Genomic DNA, 22613 nt, shown 5'->3' on the forward strand with positions numbered 1-22613 from the left:
TGCATCTTGAACTATGACTGACAAAGGCATGAGCTAAATCCAAAATCCCTTCTCCTCCTCACTGATGAACAGCCAGGCTAATAGATTGACTCAGTTCCTAAGCAAAGAATTTAAAAGCATTAAAAGTTCGGCTCCAAAGGAGAATACTACCCAGAGGCTCATTGCAAAACTGTATTCCAAAAATGCACACACTGTGTGCTGATACATATGTAGGTCTTTTATAATCTAATTCATTTCAGCTCCCAGCTTCCAGCTATTATGACATCATTGGATGAATTCAAAGCAATTACATTTTCCGCCTTATTAAACAGCTTGGAGATAAAAGCAAGTTTCAGTAGAGAGGACGAAAAATATGCCACTGTGAAATGTTACGTCATCCAAATCTCTCTATAAACGTCAAATGACAATCAGAAGGATCAGAAAAGTTTCTAGTAGAACCATATTCCTGTCAGTGATTAAGTGATTAACCATTTAACACTTAGGGCTCCTTTTACTAAGATGCGCAAGGGCTTTAACACACGGAATAGCGTACGTTACGTTGCTGCGCGCGCTAGACCTTGACGCCAGCACTGAGCTGGCAGTTCTAGAAGCGTAGCGTGCGGTAAAAACGCTAGCGCACCTTAGTAAAAAGGAGCCCTTACAGACTGTCAAAGGCTCGTCCATTCTGTGCAGCGAGTCGAGAAACTCAAGAAGAGTTTAGAAGTCCCTGCTATAGACTGCAGCTTTGGGATTGCCAATGAATTACACATGTTGCCCCACGAACACAGAAACAAGGAAAGGACAGAGGAGCTCTTTAAGGTTTCTAGACTCAGAAATATATGCCAATTATGAATAAAAATGGTAGTCATTGGAGAGTGATTCTTAACAACTTTATGAAGAGACAAAATATATACAAGAGACAGCATGAAGAAAAGTGAGATTTTCTCTATATACAACAAAAATAAATACCAACCTCACGTCTTGAAGCCTGCAATTACAAGATTTTGTTTTTTCTGTAAAATGTTGGAACATTTTTGACCCTGCACTTTGTGCTCTGGAGCTTATCAGTGACACCAGGGGTCAGGAGTGTTAGTGCGACTAAAATTTCTTTAACAAAGCCAGAAACAGGTCAGCTCGCCATAGGATAGTCCCCGCAGGCCTCCCGTAGACTGCCGCCACCAAGGAGTTCTGAGAGAAAGAAAGGAAAGACCATGAAGCTAACATCCCAGACAACTAGCAAGTCAATGTGTTATTCATCAAGCACAATAAAAACAAACTTTATTAAAAACCCTTGTAAATGGCACATTTCAAAACAGCATATAAGGTTGACCATTTTATTACCCAGTCTTGTTCCAGCCTAAATCTTGGGCTTCAAGGCCAGGGAGCTATTAGTGTGCCCAAAATGAAAATAAACAGCAGAATAGAGTGTGCAGTCACACACAGAATTTGATGAATGATCTATTAATTTGCATATTAACGTAAAAAGCATTAACTGTAATAAAAATGTCTGGTGTGAGCTATGTTTTTTGAATACATCTTTTTGGGTTACCCTTCATGCTAAATCATGTTTTCCACTATGCACCAATAAACATGTTTTTCACAAATATCATATTAGGAAAAGAAGGATCTGGTTTTTCTTCTAATATTCCATTGAGGTTTGGCTTACAGGCAGCACCTTATCCACCCTATCATTAAAAAATTATATTACAGTAACATAGAATATTCATCTCACATTACTTAAAAAAAAAAAATAAAAAAAATTCCTCCTCAGGAATAATAGTAATTTTCTGCAGTGATGATCATCTTTTTCATTTAACACTAGCAGCAACATTTAAAATATTGTTTTCTGTAATATACTGGTTTTCTCTAATAATAGCCCACTCTCTGTTTCAGCATTGAAAAACCCTGTATATTTAATCTTAAAAGCCAAATCGCGACCTTAGAATTACATGGTTCTAACTGTACCGAAAGTCATTCTCAGGAATTTGAAGTGGAGCAATTTGGTGTTCAATGACACGTGCGGATTTACCATGTAATTTCTTATGAAATGAAGGAACGGTTAAGTTGCAATAAATCCTCATGAGTGTTGTAACATCTACATGTCAGATAGAATCCGGAAGTCATCGGAGTTAAAAAATACTGAAAATTGTCACTTAAAACCCTGTATTTCTAAGGTCGCGAAATGTAGATTCCTCCAATAATAGCCCATCTCCCAGAATTCACAGTAACCATCATTGCTCTCCTTCACCCTCCAGCCCCTCCCTTGTGATGATTGGATCTCTCTTTTTACCTTTTCTCAAGATTATGGTGAGATGATTTGGGAAAATACATTGCTTATTCCTAGGGAAAGCAGCATAAAATCTGTTTTACTACTTGAGATCTAGCTAGCTACTTGGGACCTGTGTTGGCTACTTTTGGAAGCAGGATATTTATTTATTTGGTTATATATCCCGTCTTCCCCAGAGAGCTCAGAATGGGTTACAAATTAACATTCACAGTGGTACATTACATAGGGATACAGTTAACACTCATAGGGTACTGGGCTTGATGGACCTTCGGTATGTCAATTCTTAAGTTCTTATGCCAAATACTCAAGGCCCCACACCAACTATGTACCATAACCATGAGGAGAGGTAAGAAAAGAGCTGATCATCACGGGGGATGTGGGGGAGAGAAGAGTGGAGTGGAAAAGAGCAATGCTGGTTACTATGGGAGAGCAGAATGGAAGAGAGAAATAGCCCATCCTTGACGTCAGAAGCCCCATTGTTTCTAAATAACCCAGTTGTTTATTAGAGGCAATATGGTATTTACTGCTGCTGGATATACTTGTCTGCTGACTGCTGTCATTGCTGTTAAATAATCCATGTACAGTTATCTGGCACCCATAGAGATTGGTATATGCCAGATAAATGTAGTTTCTGGTTGCTTGAGAGTTACTATTAAAAATAGGCCTAACTACCGTATATATAGTACTTGAATATAAACCAAGATTTTTGGCGCCAAAAATGGGGGTCTCAGTTTATATTCAAGCCCCCAACCCCAGAAGGTCACTATTGCTGCTGTCTTCCCACTCCAAACTCTCCCCCGAGGCCACCATTACTGATGCCCTCCACTACAAACTCCCCCTCCTCAAGGATTGGTGCTGCTGTCCACCTCCTCCTCCCACTGACCAGCACTGTGCTTAACATACACGTGCCAGTGTTGAAAGAGCCTGCCGCTGATGTTCTACCCTGGGCTGTTGCAGGGCCTTGAGCATCTGCGCATGCTTAAAGCCTTCCGGCTCCTGCCCTTTCTGAGAATCTCATCAGAATCTCAGAGAAGGCAGGAGCTGGAAGGCCTTGAGCATGCACAAATACTCAAGGCCCTGCAGTGGCCCAGCGTAGAACATCGGTGGCAGGTTGTTTCAGCACTGGCACGCCTACGGTAAGCACAGTGCCAGTCAGTGGGGGGAGGAGGTGGACAGCAGTGCCAATCATCTTGGGTGAGAAGGGTTGAGAGCAGCACCAGTGGCCGGGGGGGGGGGGGATTTGAGATAGTGGATATCAGCATGGTGGCCTTGGGGGAGGGCTTGGAGTGGAGGGTAGCAGTGAAGGTGGTCTGGGGTGGGGGTGGGGTTTGACGGTTGCTTGATAGTGCCGGTTAACTGGGATTCTACTGTAAGTTATCTGTGTATCTGCTGAATATCACCCCTTTATGGATAATTTCTTAGCACCACTCCTGCTCTGTCCTTCCTCTGCCCCTTCATTATACAAATAGTACTGGGTCAATTAGTGGAACTCTCCATGTACATAGGATGTGAATGTCTATTTCCAGGGAAGTTATATAATTACTAGCTTCAGGTAAATGTATAACTTTGTTTAAAAACTGATCTCAATGGGTATAGCGCAGGTGAGCCTCAGCCAGTCCTCAGCCAGTCCTCAGCCAGTCAGGTTTTCAGGATATCCACAGGTGAATATGCACGTGATCAATTTGCATGCACTATTTCCACTGTATGCAAATCTATCTCATTTATGCAATAATGGCCACACACAAATCTTCCAATTAGCATGTAGCCATTAGCTCGTGAGCCCCTAGCTATATCTATTTTTGAAGGCATTAATCGGTTAGCGCACTGTGATGTAGCTTCATTAATTGATTAACACTGTGCACGCCACCCCCCAAACACACCCTCAATATTAAAAAATAAAAATGATTTTTTAGCACATGGTAATTGTGCACAGATGCCAATACTACTGCAGGATGTTTGATCGTGCCCCACGGTAGTGGATTTTAGCCTGCAGTAAGCACACATTACTGCTTACCAGAGCATAGTAAAAGGACCCCTATGTTAGTAACTTATGAACTCTGTATGGAAAACCTAGACAGACAATGACATTTCCTAGTTCTGTCAATTTACTCTCTCTCTTGCACTCCCAAGCACAACATATCTCCCTCTCTCTTCCTGCCCCCTTCCTGTGGTCCAGCACCTATCTCTCTCTCCCTCCCTACCAAATCTCCGTGGACCCAGGGTCTCTACCCCTCTCTTTCTCACCCTTCCATCTGATCTTTCCCTTCTCTTTGCCCCCCTAGTTCAGCTCTTCTCTCCTTCCCCCGCCCAAGTTCAGCATCTCTCTTTCCACCTCTCCTCCAGTTAAGCACCTTTCTCCCTTCCCACCTTCCTTTCTCTTGAGTTGATCACCTCTTCCTTTCTCAACTTCAATAGACCCAATGTCTCTCCCTCTTCCTCATCCCCAAGTCCAGTATTTCTCTCCCATTCTGCTTCCCTCAAATTTGGCACCTTCCTTTCTTTGAGTTCACCACCTCTTGCTGTCTCTTCCTCAGTGGACATGATAGGGCCAATATTCAGCTTAGCATTTGCATAATATGTGTGGAAAGGCATAATCAAAAGAAAAGGCTAAGTCCGATTTAGACATAGGGTGCTAGTCGTCAAAGTCAGCAGTGGCAAAATGTCTATTCTCGAAAAGTGCATCTAAAATTTTTTCCCCCCGAAAATCGTCTATCTGGACATCCAGGCGTTCGATTGTCCAGACCGCCAGTACGTCTATCTTTATACCACATTCTCAACCAAAAATTCATCCAAGTCTGAAACATCCAGAACAAGACCTTTAGGACATGGGAGAGGCCAGCATTTGATGGAGTGGCCATCCAGACATGGCAACAGAGCAGTGGGGCACCTTACAGGGCACTTCTGTAAACTTCACAAAAAGGGTGTCATATAAACATCTCATCACAACTCCCTTATAGGTCATAGTGAGTCCCCCAAAACACCCCGAAAACCCACTATACCCACCTGTCTATAACCCCAATAGCCCTTATGGCTGCAGGTGGTATCTATATGGCAGAACAATAGGGTTTTTTTGGGGGGGATGCACATCTTCAACCATTGATATAGTGGTAAGGGTGGTTTATGGGCCTGAGTCCTCCTCTCTATGGTTCACTAGCCCACCCCCAGACTACTTAAGCTACATCTGTGCAGCTCTACTAGGCTTTCCTGTGCTAGGTGCTGATGTTCTGGAGGCAGGTATGTATGTTTTTATTCTGAGCTTTGTGGGGGTGCAACGGGGTCAGTGAACACAGGGTGTGTGTGGTCTTTACTTTGTCCCTGCAGTGGTTATCTGGTCACTTTGGATACCTTTTGGGCACTTATATATCACATAAATAAATAAATAAATATAGGGATATATATTTTTTTTCAATTGTAATAATAACTTAAATAACAATATTCATATCACAATTTAAAAGAATTAATTAATAATTTAAATAGTGCTCAGACCCACAACCGTGGAGGGGCATAATCGAAAGGGACGTCTAAGTCCGTTTACGTCCATCTCGCAAGTCGTCCAAAGTTAAAAAGAGCCTAAGACACATTTTTGAAAGATACGTCCAACTTTTTTTTACTTTCGAAAATCGTCTAATTATACGTCCTGCCGATCTGATCATCCAAGCCACTAAATTGTCTATCTTTATACCACATTTCCGTCCAAGTCCAAAACGCCTAGAATAAGCCCTGTTGGACGTGGGAGGGGTCTGCAAAGTGATGGACTGCACACCTAGACATGCCACCTAAACAGTGGGGTACCTTACAGGGCACTGCTGTGAACTTTACAGAAAGGGTGCTATAGCTTCTCCTCACTACAGCTCCCTTATAGGTTACGGTGAGCCCCCCTAACCACCTCCAGAATCCCCTAGACCCACTTATCTACCACCCCAATAGCCTTTTTGGCTGCAGGAGCTACTTTTATGCCAGTAAAACAGGGTTTTAGGGATGTATAGGTCAGTGCACATGTTTCTGTATCAATGCAGTTATTACAGGGGCTTATGGGCATGGGTCCTCCTTTCTATGGGTCCCTAACCCACCCCCAAGATGGCTTAAGCTGCCTCTGGGCTGGACGACTAGACTTTCCTATGCCAGGCGGCCAGGTGATGATGGTCTGGAGGTTGAAATTTAAAGTTGTGAATAAAATTGTTATGGGGGGGGGGGTTGGTGATCACTGGGGTAGTGTGTGGGGTCTGTGTTATGTGTTTTCAGTGCTTATCTGGTGAGTTTAGGTGGAGTTTTGTGACTTAGACCATGTTTTACATGGTCTAAGTCACAATGTCCAAGTTCCGTCCAGGCTCTGTTGTTAAACTTTTGGTTATACATGCTGTACGACTAAGTCTAAGCCGGCCCATGTCCCTCCCAACTCCTGCCCTCGACACGCCTCCCGAAATGCCCCGTTTAGCTTTGGACATTGAGCGGCACTATAAAGGCCTAGGTCGTTTAGAAATACGTCCAAAACCCAGTTTCATTATCAGCGCTTGGACGTTTTTAAGAAATGTTCATCCAAGTGCCGACAGGCCGGTTTTTGGACGTTTTTCTCTTTCGATTATGAGCCCCTTAGTGTTCTAGTGTAAAGACACACAACGCCAGTTGCCATCAGACCATCATGACACTATTAATGTCTGTGCCACCATATAACAATCCAACATCCATTTACTATAAAATAAACTTCTCTTTGCGATGGTTACTGCTTCTCCCATGGTCATTTAATAAGCAGCTGGTGTCATAAAGTGCTTGTGCATGTGCTAATATATAATAACTTCTGGAAGCCAAAAATTACAATTGGCTTCCAGAAGTTATTATTTATTAGCACATGCACAAGCACTTTATGACACCAGCTGCATATTAAATGACCATGGGAGAAGCAGTAACCACCACAAAGAAAAGTTTATTTTATAGTAATTGGATGTTGGATTGTTATACGGTGGTACAGACATTAATAGTGCCATGATGGTCTGATTGCAACTGGCGTTGTGTGTCGTTACACTATTACACAGTTGTGGGTCTGAGCACTATTTAAATTATTAATTAATTCTTTTAAATTGTAATATGAATATTGTTATTTGTCACTTATACATCACACCATATAAGTTCCGTCTAGGCCGTCTCGTCAAACCTTCGATTATCCCTGCTTCTTAGATCAATCTGGACTGGTTGTCCCTATTCAGAAATATTTGCACTACTCCCTACGCACAGGAAGAGTCCCCTTGGACTGGAAAACCGCCAACGTAATCCCACTCCACAAAAAGGGCTGCAGGACAGAGACGGCAAACTACAGACTGGTGAGTCTCACGTCTATAGTGTGTAAACTCATGGAAACACTGATCAAACGGAACCTTGACATAATCCTGGACGAAGAAAACTTACGAGACCCCCACCAGCACGGGTTCACCCAGGGTAGATCCTGCCAATCTAATCTGATTAGCTTTTTCGACTGGGTTACTAGACAACTGGATGCAGGAGAGTCACTGGACGTGGTATATTTGGACTTCAGTAAAGCATTTGATAGCGTCCCACACAGAAGGCTATTGAACAAATTGAAAGCGATAGGATTAGGAAGCACTCTAACTGCATGGGTTGGAGATTGGCTAAGCGGTAGACTTCAGAGGGTGGTGGTGAACGGTACCCCATCCAAGGCGTCAAGAGTGACCAGTGGGGTGCCGCAGGGCTCGGTTCTGGGCCCAATTCTATTCAATTTATTCATAAGAGATATGACACAAGGACTTAAAGGAAGGGTAGCACTATTCGCTGATGACGCCAAACTTTGCAACATAATAGGCAAGAGCTTATTACCTGATAATATGACACACGATCTACGACTGCTGGAAAGATGGTCAACTACTTGGCAGCTAAGCTTCAATGCTAAAAAATGCAAGGTGATGCACCTGGGAAAGAAAAATCCGCACAAAAATTATGTACTGAATGGTGAGACCTTAGTTGAGACCAAGACAGAACGCGATCTAGGGGTGATTATTAGTGAGGACATGAAGGCTGCCAATTAAGTGGAGAAGGCTTCCTCCAGGGCAAGACAGATGATAGGTTGTATCCGTAGAGGATTTGTCAGCAGGAGACCTGAAGTCATGATGCCGTTGTACAGATCCATGGTGAGGCCTCACTTGGAGTACTGTGTTCAGTTCTGGAGACCACACTACCGTAAAGACATACTGAGGATCGAGTCAGTTCAGCGAATGGCGACCAGGATGGTCCTGGGGCTCAAGGATCTCACGTACGAAGAAAGACTAAAAAAATTGTGGCTGTACTCACTTGAAGAAAGAAGAGAACGGGGAGACATGATTGAAACGTACAAATACATCACGGGACGTATCGAGTCAGAAGATAATATCTTCTGTCTCATGGGACCCTCAACAACCAGAGGGCATCCGCTGAAAATCAGAGGAGGGAAATTTCATAGCGACTCCAGGAAGTACTTTTTCACCGAGAGAGTGGTGGAGCGTTGGAATGGACTCCCACTGCAGGTGATTGAGGCCAGCAGCGTGACTGATTTTAAGAAGAAATGGGATACTCATGTGGGATCTCTAAGGGAATGAACTCTGGGGGGAGGCAAATTGCAATGGGCAGACTTGGTGGGCTATAGCCCTTTTCTGCCGTCATTTTCTATGTTTCTATGAATTTATAAGAAAAAGTGTGTTTTCGTGTGCTGGACCATCAGAGTAGAATAGGCTGCCAGTGTATGTTCGGCAACAGAAAGATTTGCATCAATTTAAGAAATTGTTGAAAAAACATATTTTCTGCCATGGAATATACTACTTAGCCCTTATAATAGCTTTGATTGACTTTTTATCTTTTTTTTACAGCATTTATGAAAGAAGTCTCTGATAGTTTTATGAATGAGATACTGATATGCTGAGATTTGTCAAGTGTTTCAATATGTATGTAATCTTTGTAGATTATGTATCATCCAGAACGCAGCCGTTAGATTGATTTTTAATTTGAAAAAGTTTGATCATGTTACTCCTTTTTTTCATGAACTACATTGGCTGCCTGTTGAAGCTTGAGTGAAATTTAAGTTTGGATGCATTTGTTTTAAGATGTTATCAGGTCAAACACCCAATTATCTTGTAGACTCATTCATTTTTGCAAATTCTATGCGTCCTTGAAGCACACATGCTCCGTTTGTTTTTCCATCTGTTAAGGGTTGCCAATATAAAAAATATCTTCAGCGTCTTTATTTGTATCAAGCAGCATTTTGGGATAGGATCTTAAATCTATGTTATCGACCTCCAGCTTTTATCAACATTTTAGGAAACAATTGAAAACTTCTTTGTTTATTAGATTTTTAGGCAAATAATGTAATTCATAATTGTATGCCCATTCTTTTTTGTAAACTGCATTGAACTTAATGGTAGTGCAGTATAGAAATGAATTTTTATGTTATGTTATGTTATATTATGTTATGTTTATTTGTAATCCACTTTGGATAAAAGCAGAATAGAAATAATAACACAGTTATATCTATAACTATAGTATTTATTTATTTTAAACATTTCTATACCGTTTAAAACGAAACTAAAGTAAATAGCAGGGAGCAGCTGATGGCCATCTAAATAGCACATAGCCAGCTATCCACCGATATTCAGCGGGGAATATCCAGCTATCTCATGCTGAATATCCAGCTTAGTGGACTAGCTGGTGACCATGACATACTGCCTGTTTTACAAAGCCGTGCAGCAACAGCCCTGAAGCCCTTTAAATCTCTATGGGCTTCAGGGCCGTTACCGCGGCTTTGTAAAACAGGCCCATAGTCGGTCAACACCAATATTATGTGGCTCACTGGCCAAAGACAACTGCCTAAAAGGATGGTATATCTTTGCCATTGAGAATTAACTGGCTAGTTGCTGAATATTGGCATAACTGGCTATGTCTTGGCTGGCCAAAAAGAGCCTGGAAATTTAATGCTGGTGGCAGGATACGGTGCCAGCATTAAATTTCCAGTATCATTGAAGAAGACAGGAGAAGAGAATAGCTATGCAACAGGTAGCATAGATTGCAGTGACTTTTGGTGCCTCCCAGAGGCTGGCGCTCCCTATGACACAGTGCTCACCAGGTTGTGCCGGCCCTGTCTCTCCTCCTGTCTTTCAACTTACCACTCATACTCCCTTCATGCACAGATGCTTGTCCTCTTTTAAATTCCATTCTCATATTAGCTATGGACCTACAGTTACTGCTTTGGCACTACAAAGACAAAAAAGACCATCTATACAGCCAAAAGAAATCAACATAGATTTCCATACATACAAAGACTAGGGGACACTCAATGAAACTGCAGGAAAATACTTTTAAAACCAATAGGAGGAAATATTTTTTCACTCTGGAATGCGTTTCCCGAGGTTGTGGGAAGAGTGGATAGCATAGCTGGTTTTAAGAAAGGTTTGGACAAATTCCTGGAGGAAAAGTCCATAGTCTGTTATTAAGACATGGGGGAAGTCTCTGTTTGCCCTGGATTGGTAGCATGGAATGTTGCTACTCTTTGGGTTTTGGCCACCGTGAGAACAGGCTACTGGGCTTGATGGACCATTGATCTGACCCAGTAAAGCTATTCTTATGTTCAAGCCAAATTAAAATGAAAGGAAACAGTAAAGAAATAGAACAAAAAGAAACAGCTCACTCAGAATCAAATTTGTGATTTTCTCGCCTGTCAATGCCTTGGCCTTACTGATCTCCAAATTCTTCTCACAATACCAACAGGATGTGACACTGATAGATTAATTTTCATGCTTTTCTGGAAGTAGGGGAGGAGCTGGGTTTTTTTTTCTTTTTTGTTGTTGTTGCTATATTTTGTGGGTTCCACTTAGTTAAAACTATTACATTTTTAATTGATTTTCATGCAATAGCAATTGTGCACCACGATACCAAACAGTAACATTATATAAATATTGGGTGAAATGTTTGCATATCATGAGCTTTCTACATAATGTTATATCAATCTTTTTATTTGCATGTGAAAATATTAGTATGTCATCGACAGTAACTTACGAATTTGACTGCAGAACATGATATATCCTGACTGTAAACTGCTTAGAATTGTAAGCGGTATATAAATTTTTTTTTTAAAAAAATAATTATTACCTATGAAAACATAGCTACTTTGCATTGTATAAGCTTTGCTTTGACAGCATGCATTTATGTATATATATTTTTTTTAAATGTGCTTATTGTTTTAACTGCAAAACATACATGAACAGTCAACCTGTAGAAATTCAAATCTACAAAGAATATATTATGAAGGACATTACTTTAACAATGAGCAAAGTGGTATGTTATACATAAGAACCTAGCAATGCCCCTTTATAATCTATACCAAAAGACACAAAAAGTGTAGAACAGACAAACCTACACTCATTCATTAATACAAGTACCTGTAGTTCCCATAATCATTTCAGTCTCACACATGTCACCTAGACAGGGCATTTATTTGCATTAATGAAGCCATCCTGTTTGCACAAATGGCTCTTCATGTGTATCTAATCTACTGTGAGTGTAGGCTTTTCAATGTACACAAATGCTTTAAGAAGTTATTATGTGCAGACTAAGTACCATACTTAAAGCAGATGTCTTGAGATAAAAGCCATTTGTCCTATAACTTGTAGGTCATATCTATTTAACTTACAGGTTGAAACTACTTCTTTGTACTGTACATGTTGCAGAGGGAACATGTACTGGAACAAAAAAAAATTCTTTCCAGGAACGACACCAATGCATAGCATTTTCCTATTGTTTCATGATGTTGCATCTTGACAGGACCATTTGACTTTTGCATTCCATAGCAATGACTTAACAATGGTGGTTCATGGAAATTAAAAACAAAAAACAAACAACCCCCCAAAAAAACAACCATAAAGCACACTGCAGAAGGACTCACATGGTAAAACAATGATGTCCTTTTAATATTATGACATACAGATGATTTTTACTGCAGTAGGCATTCTAGTTCAGTCTGAGTAGGTAACCACAGATTTCTACTTTTTTGTTTGACTCATGAACTTCAGGAGAAAGTGAGACTGTCTCTTACGTATGCAGGGCAATTCTATAGTGACTTACTTAACACCCAATACTAAGTTTCCAAGTGTATTAAAATCTTTCTATCCCGCACCAAGGGTAAAAACCACCTGGACGGCTTACAATCTAAAATCATATTCCAAAATATAAAAAGGATCACATGACATCAAACATATAGGGTTAAAAATGAAAACAATCGTTATAGAAAAGTTGGGGAGGAAATATAATTTGGAAAACTATTCATGTCTTGCAGAATACTCTTAATTAATACAACAGCTACATATGGAGTTTGACCTCAGCGGCAACTCTTTTCACGTGGACTACTCAATCTGCGGACATTCAGGGGTAGGGGGAGGCCGGCTTTGGGGGTCCCGGCAGGAGGGACTGGACTTCTCTCCCACCAATAGTCTTGCTGGCCTACATTTCTGGTGCCTTCAAGTAAATGTGGCTGCTGAACTGATCAGCAAGGGAACCTCCCTGTCACAATCAGTTTAGCGGCCACGGCAGGGACCCATCCCCCCCCCCCCGTGAAGACTACTGGCAGGAGGGATGACCAGTCCTTCCTGCTAGGATCCCTGAAGCCAGCTCCCCCAACCCCGAGTGTCCACAGCAGGAGGAGTGCCCAATTCCTCCTGCCGCCACCCCGCTGGAGGGGTATTTTCAATATGATATCTACATTCGATTTTGGACATTTTCATACCAGAAAAATGTCTTTTTTATTTTTTAATGGCCATTTTCTAGATGTGTTTGTCCTTAGTGCGTCAATCTTTTTGACTCATAAAAAAAATGTCCAAATGAAAAAACACATAAAACCAACCATTGGACATAGGAGGTGCCAGCATTCTTAACAGATTGGCCACAAAGACATCCTAGCAGAGCAGTGGGGCACTCTAGGGGCACTGCAGTGAACTTCACATAAAAAGGTTCCAGGTACACATCTCATCATAACCCCCTTACATTGTAGGTGAACCCTACAAAACTCACTCACAACCTACTATAGCCAACTGTATACCTTCCCAATAAAGCTTATGCTTGCAGGTGCCACCTACAAGGGACTGCTGAAAAGTTCTCAGTCCAACCAACAAAGTTGGAGCAGTCTCCATTGAGGGCTATACACTTAGTCCAGTGATGTTCCACTCTTTTCATACCATATTTTTCTGACAGAACAAAAGATGTGGAGAATTACTGGACTAAGTGTATAGCCCTCAATGGAGACTGCTCCAACTTTGTTGGTTGGGCTGAGAACTTTTCAGAGGCCCCTCGTAAATTGTATATCAGTACAGTAGGCTTTTGGTGGGCTCACACTTTCCACTAGAAGTGTACTAGCCAGAGTGGGATATGGGCTTGGGTCCCCTTCTCTGAAGTCCACAGTTCTAACTACTAGGCTACTCCAGAGACCTGTTTACTGCTCTAATATGACTGGCCATAACATCTGAACCTGTCAAACAGGGGACGGGAGAGGGTCAGTAACCACTGGGACAGTAAAGGGTACCATGCCTTTATGCCTCCTGTGGTCATCGGTACATAGACGAAACCGTGCAATATAATCGCACGCGGAGAAACCCAGCCAGACAATCAAGATTTCAAGATTTTATTTTGACTTGATGAATCGCTTTTTTACATTACTAAGCAATTTACAAATTTAAACCTGGCAGCTAGGCTTCAATGCTAAGAAATGTAAGGTCATGCACCTCGGAAGCGGAAATCCATGCAGGACGTACTTCTTGAACGGAGAAACTTTAACTAGGACTTCAACAGAACGAGATTTAGGAGTAATCATCAGTGCAGACATGAAAACTGCCAATCAAGTGGAGAAGGCTTCATCTAAGGCAAGGCAGATATTGGGTTGTATCAATAGAAGTTTCGTCAGCCGAAAGCCTGAAGACATAATGCCGTTGTACAGGGCCATGGTGAGACCTCATCTGGAGTACTGTGTGCAATTCTGGAGGCTACATTACAGTAAAGATGTGCGCAGAATTGAATCGGTTCAACGGACGGCCACCAGGATGATCTCGGGGCTCAAGGGTCTCTCGTACGAAGAGAGACTGAACAAATTGCAGCTCTACACTCTTGCGGAACGTAGGGAGAGGGGAGACATGATCGAAACATTTAAGTACCTCACGGGACGTGTCGAAGTGGAAGATGATATTTTCTTTCTCAAGGGACCCTCGGCCACAAGAGGGCACCTGCACAAACTCAGGGGCAGAAAATTTCATGGTGATACCAGAAAGTATTTCTTCACAGAGAGAGTGGTTGATCATTGGAACAAGCTTCCAGTGCAGGTGATCGAGGCAGACAGCGTGCCAGACTTTAAGAATAAATAGGATACCCATGTGGGATCCCTACGAGGGTCAAGATAAGGAAATTGGGTCATTAGGGCATAGACAGGGGGTGGGTAAGCAGAGTGGGCAGACTTGATGGGCTGTAGCCCTTTTCTGCCGTCATCTTCTATGTTTCTATGTAATTTAATCTTTAAATATAATGGGTTTAACTGACAGACTTGCAGAACTACAAGAAGGGCAGAACTACAATTGTTTATATTAGAACTAGTGTTAAAGCCCGTTACATTAACGGGTGCTAGAAAGCAGCCTCCTTTCCCTCTCCGCCTCCAGTTCCTCCCTGACTGTCTCTCCGTAGCCCCCCTTCTGTCTTCCCCCCAAGCAAAGCTGTCTACCTCGCAGCACACCCCTCCCCCAAAGCAGCCCCCTACTCTCTCCCCACCAGTTCCTCCCTGACTGTCTGTCCGTGGCCCCCCTTCTGTCTTCCCCCCAAGCAAAGCTGTCTGCCTCCCAGCACACCCTTCCCCCAAAGCAGCCCCCTTTCCCTTTCCCCCTCCAGTTCCTCCCTGACTGTCTCTCCGTGGCTCCCTTCTGTCTTACCGCCCCCCCAAGCAAAGCTGTCTGCCTCCCAGCACACCCCTCCCCCAAAGCAGCCCCCTTTCCCTCTCTTCCTCCAGTTCCTCCTTGACTGTCTCTCAGTGGCCCCCCTTCTGTCTTCCCCCATCAAGCAAAGCTGTCTGCCTCCCAGCACACCCCTCCCCCAAAGCAGTCCCCTTTCCCTCTCTCCCTCCAGTTCCTCCATGACTGTCTCTCCGTGGCCCACATTGTCTTCCCGCCCCCCCAAGCAAAGCTGTCTGCCTCCCAGCACACCCTTCCCCCAAAGCAGCCCCCTTTCCCTCTCTCCCTTCAGTTCCTCCCTGACAGTCTCTCCATGGCCCCCCTCTGTTTTCCCCCCAAGGAAATATGTCTGCTTCCCAGCACACCCCTCCCCAAAGCAGCCCCCTTTCCCTCTCCAGTTCCTCCCTGACTGTCTCTCTGTGGCCCCCCTTCTGTCTTCCCGCCCCCCAAGCAAATCTGTCTGCCTCCCATCACACCCCTCCCCCAAAGCAGCCCCCTTTCCCTCTCCCCTCCAGTTCCTCCCTGACTGTCTCTCCGTGGCCCCCTTCTGTCTTCCTGCCCCCCAAGCAAAGCTGTCTGCCTCCCAGCACACCCCTCCCCCAAAGCAGCCCCCTTTCCCTCCCATCTGACCCTCCCTTCCCACGGTGTGGCCGGCTCCCTTAGTCCCTTGCTGCCCCCTTCCCATGGTCCCGACAAATGTCCCGATTCCAGCAGCGGCCGCAGCACTCTAAACACGCTGCTTCGCGGTCTTCTACTGGCCTGATTTGCTCTGCCGTGTCGGGCAGAGCAAATCAGGGCAGTAGCAGGCCGTGAAGCAGTGTGTTTAGAGTGCTGCGGTCGCTGCTGGAGTCAGGACGTTTGTCGGGACCGCGGGAAGAGAAGAGGAGCGGCAGCAAGGGACTAAGGGAGCCGAAGGGAGGGTTGGATGGGAGGCTGAACGGGGGTTCGGGTGTGCCGGGGAGAGGGGCGAAGACGCCGCCGATGACCTTTACAATTGGGGCCTTGACTCCCTTAGTTCTGATCGAAGTTAGTTTTAAGTTCTAAGCCATGGCAGCAGCTTCTCTCACGATCCCTGCCTGCGTCAGAAGCCTTCTCCAACGCAGGTGTGGCTCGTGAGAGGAGCTGCCGCGGTGGCTTAGGACTTAAAGCTAACTTCGGTCAGAACATTACCTTGGGTTCCGCGATCGGGTCCTGTTTGGTCTGCCACTGCCTGGTGGAGCTGAAGAGAAGGGAGTCCTGCATACCGATTCTTCCGGCCACTGTCACAGCTAGACGTGCATGCGCACTCCTGCGGCCACAGACCTACAGATCGTGGAAGCACGCAGTTCAGAGTGCGCATGCGCGGCTAGGGTTTTATTATTAAGATATAGGAGAAGACATAAATGGACAGAACAATAGAGAGGATGTCAGCGCACTGGATTTCAACACTATTTTAAAGCGCTGTGAGGGTATGTGTGTGGGGGAACCCCTACTTTAGTTAGAAATGTTGGCGCTCCCACTGGGTTGTGTGTATGTGTGGGGGGGAAACCTCCCGCCCATTACAGAGGAAACAGCCTTTTCCCCTGTTTTTTAGGGAAAAATTACTGTTTCCTCTGTAATGGTTTTTTTTCCACCACCCACCCCTAAAAGGGGCGGCAACATTTCTAAGTAAAGTGTGTGTGTGTGTGTGTGTGTGTGTGTGTGTGTGTGCGCGTGGGGGGTTCCCCCTCATACCCTCCCTCAGAATGCTTTAAAATAGTTTTGAAATCCAGCGCGCTGACGTCCTACACGCGATTGTTTGGGCGGGTTTGTCCGTGCGCGATTGTCTCACACACTTTTGACTGAATATGGTGGTCATCTGGTCTGTTTGGCCACATTTTGGTATTAATGAAACAGGTCTATCCTCAAACGTCCAAATTTTGCCCCGATTTTCTGCAGTGTTCCATTATTTCTATGTTTCTATGTACATCCAAATCATAGGTCTTCTATTACTACTACTTACTGAAAGGCATATGCAGCACTGAACGTTTTGACATTTATAGACAGTCCCTGCTCGGAAGGGCTTACAATCTAACTTGGACAGACAGGCGAAAAACCTTTTCACCTCCTCCCAAGGACCACGCCACATCCAACAATCAAACTTAGACAGTGAATCCCTCTCAAATTTCTTACATGACAAGATATCAAAGATATGAAAATCCTTAGACTTAGAAACCAAAGCCCTGCCAAGCATCCCAAAAACTATACAAAATAGCAACCCACACAAGCTAGAATCTCTAAACAGCTTCATAACAGTTTCCATTGACAACCTAAAAAGTGCAATAGTCTCCCTACACCCCACGATATCAATCCTGGACCTATGCCCATCCACCACACTTCTAGCTACCAGAAAATCCTTCTTGAACTCCATCTTACCTCTAATTAACGAGTCCCTACAGCCGACCTCAGTGTTTTGTTTCCGTTGGGGGATAGGTTCCTGAAGAAGGGCTCCTCCCCGAAACCAGCGTGGTTGAACCTGCTCTCCTGGCGCATTTTTCCTGTGTTACAGTTTTGTCATTTTGCAGATAAGTATTTGATTTTTGTCTCGTATGGTGCAGTTTGATTTTTTTGATTTTCTTGTTGCATTTTTCAGGGGGTTTGGCTGGCAGGGTTCATTCAGGGGTCGCTCAGGTCACATTGGTTTACTCACCCGTTGATTTATTGGCTTAATTGGTGAAATTTTCACTTGATTTTCAGCACACTCAGGGTGCTCTATGATGGTGTGCGGGTGGGAGTTTATTACCTCTACCTAGGAGTGAAGTGTTGGAGCTGGACTCCTATCGCTGGTGGTTCACACTGAGAGCACCCTTCATTTTGATATCATTCTCACCTTATTGTATGTGGTTTGTGAGGTCTGCACAGCCTGTGTTCCTGAGCGTCCCCTTAATGAACCTTGAAGTGACTAGGTCTGCCTTCTTTTGTTATTGCTAGTTTAGGTTTTTGGCAGGGACCCTAAATCCTACAGCATGCAAACCAAAAGAAAGCATGGCCATGGGATAGGAATAGGCATGTACGGGTTAGGGGCACTCCAAAAAGTTGTGTGTAGTGTTATAGAATAAGGGGTCTTCATGCTCAACTTGGGCACCAGGATTTATACCAGGTTTCAGCAAGCTTAAGTCTGGTGCCCAGAGTTGAGTGCAGGAATTGGCACTATAAAGGGTGTGCACCCTCTATAGAATAGAGCTTAAAGTTGATGTTTTCCAGCACCCATTTCTGAACACCATTTATAGGATTCCCCTATGATAAGTAGCATTTAAGCACAGTCATACCTTTCATTGACCTGGGGTAAGGAAAGCACCTCACACTGTGTACATATCTTTGAGCTGGTATTCTATAATGGTATCTATGGGCACTCAAAATTGGCACTCAGATCACATTATTCTGGCGCCTAATATTTGGCATCCAGTTATAGACTTGATCCCATTGTGTTGGGATAGGAGATAGAGGAAGGGGTATCCTTTCACTGGTAAAATCTTGACCAAGTCCTAGAGGAGCCAACTAACTGTCAAACTCACATATTTCTAAGCATCTTAGCATCTGCTAATATACTACACAATGAAACTAAACTTGAAACATGTATGGATATGTGGCAGAAGGGTCATAACTGCACCACTGCTGTTAATAAAGGTTTTTACTTTTGGATTGTCCTTTGATTTTGGTCTCCTTGATTTTTGGACTTCTATCCAGTCTCCTCCATATCTCTGCAGTCTGGCTTTTGTAGATCACCTGCCATTTTGTTTGCTTGGATTATCATCTGGAGACAGAATTAGTCCTGGATAATCAGTGCTGGGCATGTCTGATACCAGCACTGAATATCTGGGATTAATTTCTTCTGTGCTGGCTACTAAAACTTATGCAGGCCCCAACCAATATTCAGCCAGGAACCATTCCATCCTCTTCCCTCTCACCCCACAGAACATCCTGAAGCTCCTCCCTTTTATTCTCCCTCTCTTCTTTCTACCCCTTTGGAAGCACATCTTCTGTCCCTGATTCTGATCCTGATCACCCTCCCTTCCACTATCCTGATAGCACAGAGCCCCCTTTTCATTTACCATCCATCTTTCTCCCCTATGAAAAGGCAAGATTCCCCCTCCTTCAAAATCTCTCCTGATATAGCAAAATCTCCCTTCCCAGCCTTCTCTAGGTCCATACCTACTTTCCCCACCCCACTCACAATAGGCCCTCTCCCAGGCCTACAAAAAGTCCCTGGTGGTCCAGTGAGGGTGATTGGGGGCAGGAACAAACCTGGCAGTCATTTTCTAGAGGCAGATGCTAGGAGCAAGAGTAAGTGGGGTTCAGTACAGCCCCCATTGGCCCACCAGGGACTTTTAGTAGGTCCAGGGGGGCCTATCATTAGTAGGATGGGGGGTGTATGTATAAACCTAGTGTGGCTGGGAGGGAAAATCTTGCCATCTCAGAGAGTGGGAATGGGTGGGAGGAAGGGATGGGATCTTTCCTCATCAAAGGGGGTAGGAGAATGGGAGATTGGGATTAAAATCATGGGAAGATACACTTCTTGGGTAGTAGAAGGGAGGGAAGGTGGATTGGAGGGGGCCTCAGGATATTCTAGGGGGTGGGGTGGGAGGGAAGGGGTTGACAACACTTCAGGCTGGGCTGATATTACTAGGCACTAGGCACTGGCTGTTATTACATTACATTATTTGTTTCCATAGGCTGCGTATAATTTGATCTTTAGCTAACTTTTTGGATGCTCCCTCAATAAACATTTTAATTCACTCATTGATCATTTCAAAACTGGATTATTGTAATTCACTGTATAAAGGAATCACACAAAAAGAAACAAGAAGACTATAACTAATACAAAACATTGCAATAAAAATCATTACAGGTAAAAGAAAATTTGACCACTATTAAAGAACGCACATTGGCTTCTTATCAATCACCGAATAACTTATAAACAGACACTCTTTACATTTAAAGTTCTACAAGTCAACACACCGTTATTCCTAGATCGAGTTATCATTCCGTATTCTCCTTTCCGCTCATTACGATCTGAGGATAAAAACCTGCTTACTGTTCCATCCCTATGAACCATACATACACGACATACCGCACTCTTCTCTGTCACTGCCCCCCATACGTGAAACTTATTACCCGCTTAGATAAGAAAAGAAAAGAACCTTGAGAAATTCAAACCAAAACTAAAAGGTTTCCTATATAGAGATGCTTTTAACTGATTAGTGAGCCCCTTAAACTGAGTTGACATTCCCAATTGAAGTAGGCAAGCACTGATCTAATATAATATAACTCCTATTGTTCTATCCTTATTTGTTCTCTTTCCTATATTGTGGGACAGGATTCTGGCTAGGCCCAATTGCCCCTCTGAATCCTGGTCCTTGAGTTTGAATAAATGTAGTGGAACACAGCCCTCAGCACCTCTCAAAGATTGCACACTGAGATTCCCTGGTTAAATAAGGCAAAACACTTTCATGGCAAATAAACTTCAAACATAATGGCAGAAATGGCAGGAGCAAAAAGATTTCAATTCATTCTTTCAGTTCATTCTTATTAGAAAGCAAATAAGTTCCACCTCAGCACAAGCCGTGCTTTAGACTCAGTCCAGTCTTCAAACAAAAGTCCAAAACTTTTCCTTCTGGCCCCACTCCTTGGTCTATCAAAACAGTGCATTAATCAAACTCTTTTCTTCTGGAAAAAAAACCAAAAACACTCCCTGCCTCTGGCTGTGGCCCTGTTGGGTAGAGCAGAATCCCCAACAGGCTGATTTGTCCCCTATTTTTAAATGATCCACGCATTGAAGTATTAAACATTGCGTGTACAACAAACCTTAATAAAACTTGAACCTTGAGATTGGCCTGTACACCACAGGTGTTGCCGTCCTCCCAAAAAGACAAGCTCCGGTTTTAATTCCTCACCCCCAAGCACAACTCAGGGCAGTGCACAAACTGCTCCAAAAATAAAACCCAAAACCCAAAACTGCAGCTACTGGTTTTCTACAGTTACTGGGATGGCTGGCACACCCCACAATGTCCCCAGCACAAAACTCTGGCAGGATTTAAAAAAAAATATCCAAATGCAAACTTCAGTGAGAAAAAAAATGCTTGGCTTAACAGCCTACTCACAGTCCATCTACTGTTCTCCCGAGTCAGGCAAAACATAGTCCTCTGGGCACTTCATATCATAATCCTCAGGCTGGGCTTCTGAGACTGGTTTGGTATGGCTGTCTTCCAGTTCCTCCATTTCCCAATCCCTGGAGAAACTGCCTTGTGCTGGTCCTGGTTCAGCTGGAAGGACTGGCCTCCTTCCCAGCTTAGGTTCAGCTACTTGTTCCAGCTGTTTCCCCCCTTTCTCTGACAAGGAAAGCTTAGTAAATGGGAGCCTCGGCAACCAGCCATGCCCCCTCCTAGCAGGGATAGACAAACTCTTAAAGGGCCCTGCACTCTCAGTGTCAGCCTGAGCTCTGGACACTCTTAAAGGGACGGGCTCCTTTCTAAAGTTGTACACAGGATTTCTAAACTGTTCAGGATGTTTCCTATACCTGATAACAGGGTTTTTCATGGGGCTTACAGGAACTTTCTCCCTGTTTCTGGTCAGGCTAGCGGGATTCCTGTCACAATATCAAATTGTAGTTCTCCTGATTTCCCCATGAAGTGCACGTCTGTTTATCCCTAAATGGTATGTCCCCCTTATTTGAAAATTATTTATTGTACATCGGTTTGTAATCTTTGAAAAAAGCAATTTTATCAAATATGAAATAAACTTGAAACTTGATTAATATTTATGAATTGCTAATATGCCCCAGAAGGAGTTCAATGTGAGCTCACTGCGCTAAAAACCACTATCGTAGTTTAGTAAAAAGGGACATTGCATAAAGTCAACTTCCTTGACCTCTTTGAAAACCCGTGGAATATAAATGATAATCAACATTTTCTCTTTGTGTTTTTTAAAAATTTTATTGTTGGTAGATCATTTTGACTTGGTCATTTTAAAAGTAGCTTGCAAGCCCAAAAAGTGTGAGCACCCCTGATCTAGACCATCACAAATCAGTCAGCAGCATTTGACACAATAGATCACAACTTTTTAACACAAAGACTTAGATCAATAGGAATCACTGACCAAATCCAAGATTGGTTTAATTCATACTTCTTGATTGTACCTCTAAAGTCATTATCAATAATACCTCATCTGACTTTTATACCAATGAATATGGTATACCCTAAGGGGCTCATAATTGAAAGAGAAAAGCGTCCAAAAACCGGCCTAAGTCGACACTTGGATGAACATTGTCAAAATATGTCTGATAACGAAAACGGGTTTTGGACGTATTTCTAAACGACCTAGGCCTTCATAGTGCCGCTGAACAACCAAAGCTAAATGGGGCGTTTCAGGAGGAGTGTCGAGGG

General features: G+C 43.5%; 1 long non-coding RNA gene across 1 annotated transcript; it reads right to left on the reverse strand.

Moving 5' to 3' along the window:
• Window positions 1-854: 854 nt before the first annotated feature.
• Window positions 855-21604, reverse strand: LOC117367117. Its single transcript, XR_004540697.1, has 2 exons — window positions 21333-21604; window positions 855-1167 (listed from the first exon to the last, which is right to left on the reverse strand). It is a non-coding gene; the product is annotated as an uncharacterized LOC117367117 (long non-coding RNA).
• Window positions 21605-22613: the final 1009 nt, after the last annotated feature.

This window comes from Geotrypetes seraphini, chromosome 9, assembly GCF_902459505.1.
Source record: "Geotrypetes seraphini chromosome 9, aGeoSer1.1, whole genome shotgun sequence".
Lineage (NCBI taxonomy): Eukaryota > Metazoa > Chordata > Amphibia > Gymnophiona > Dermophiidae > Geotrypetes > Geotrypetes seraphini.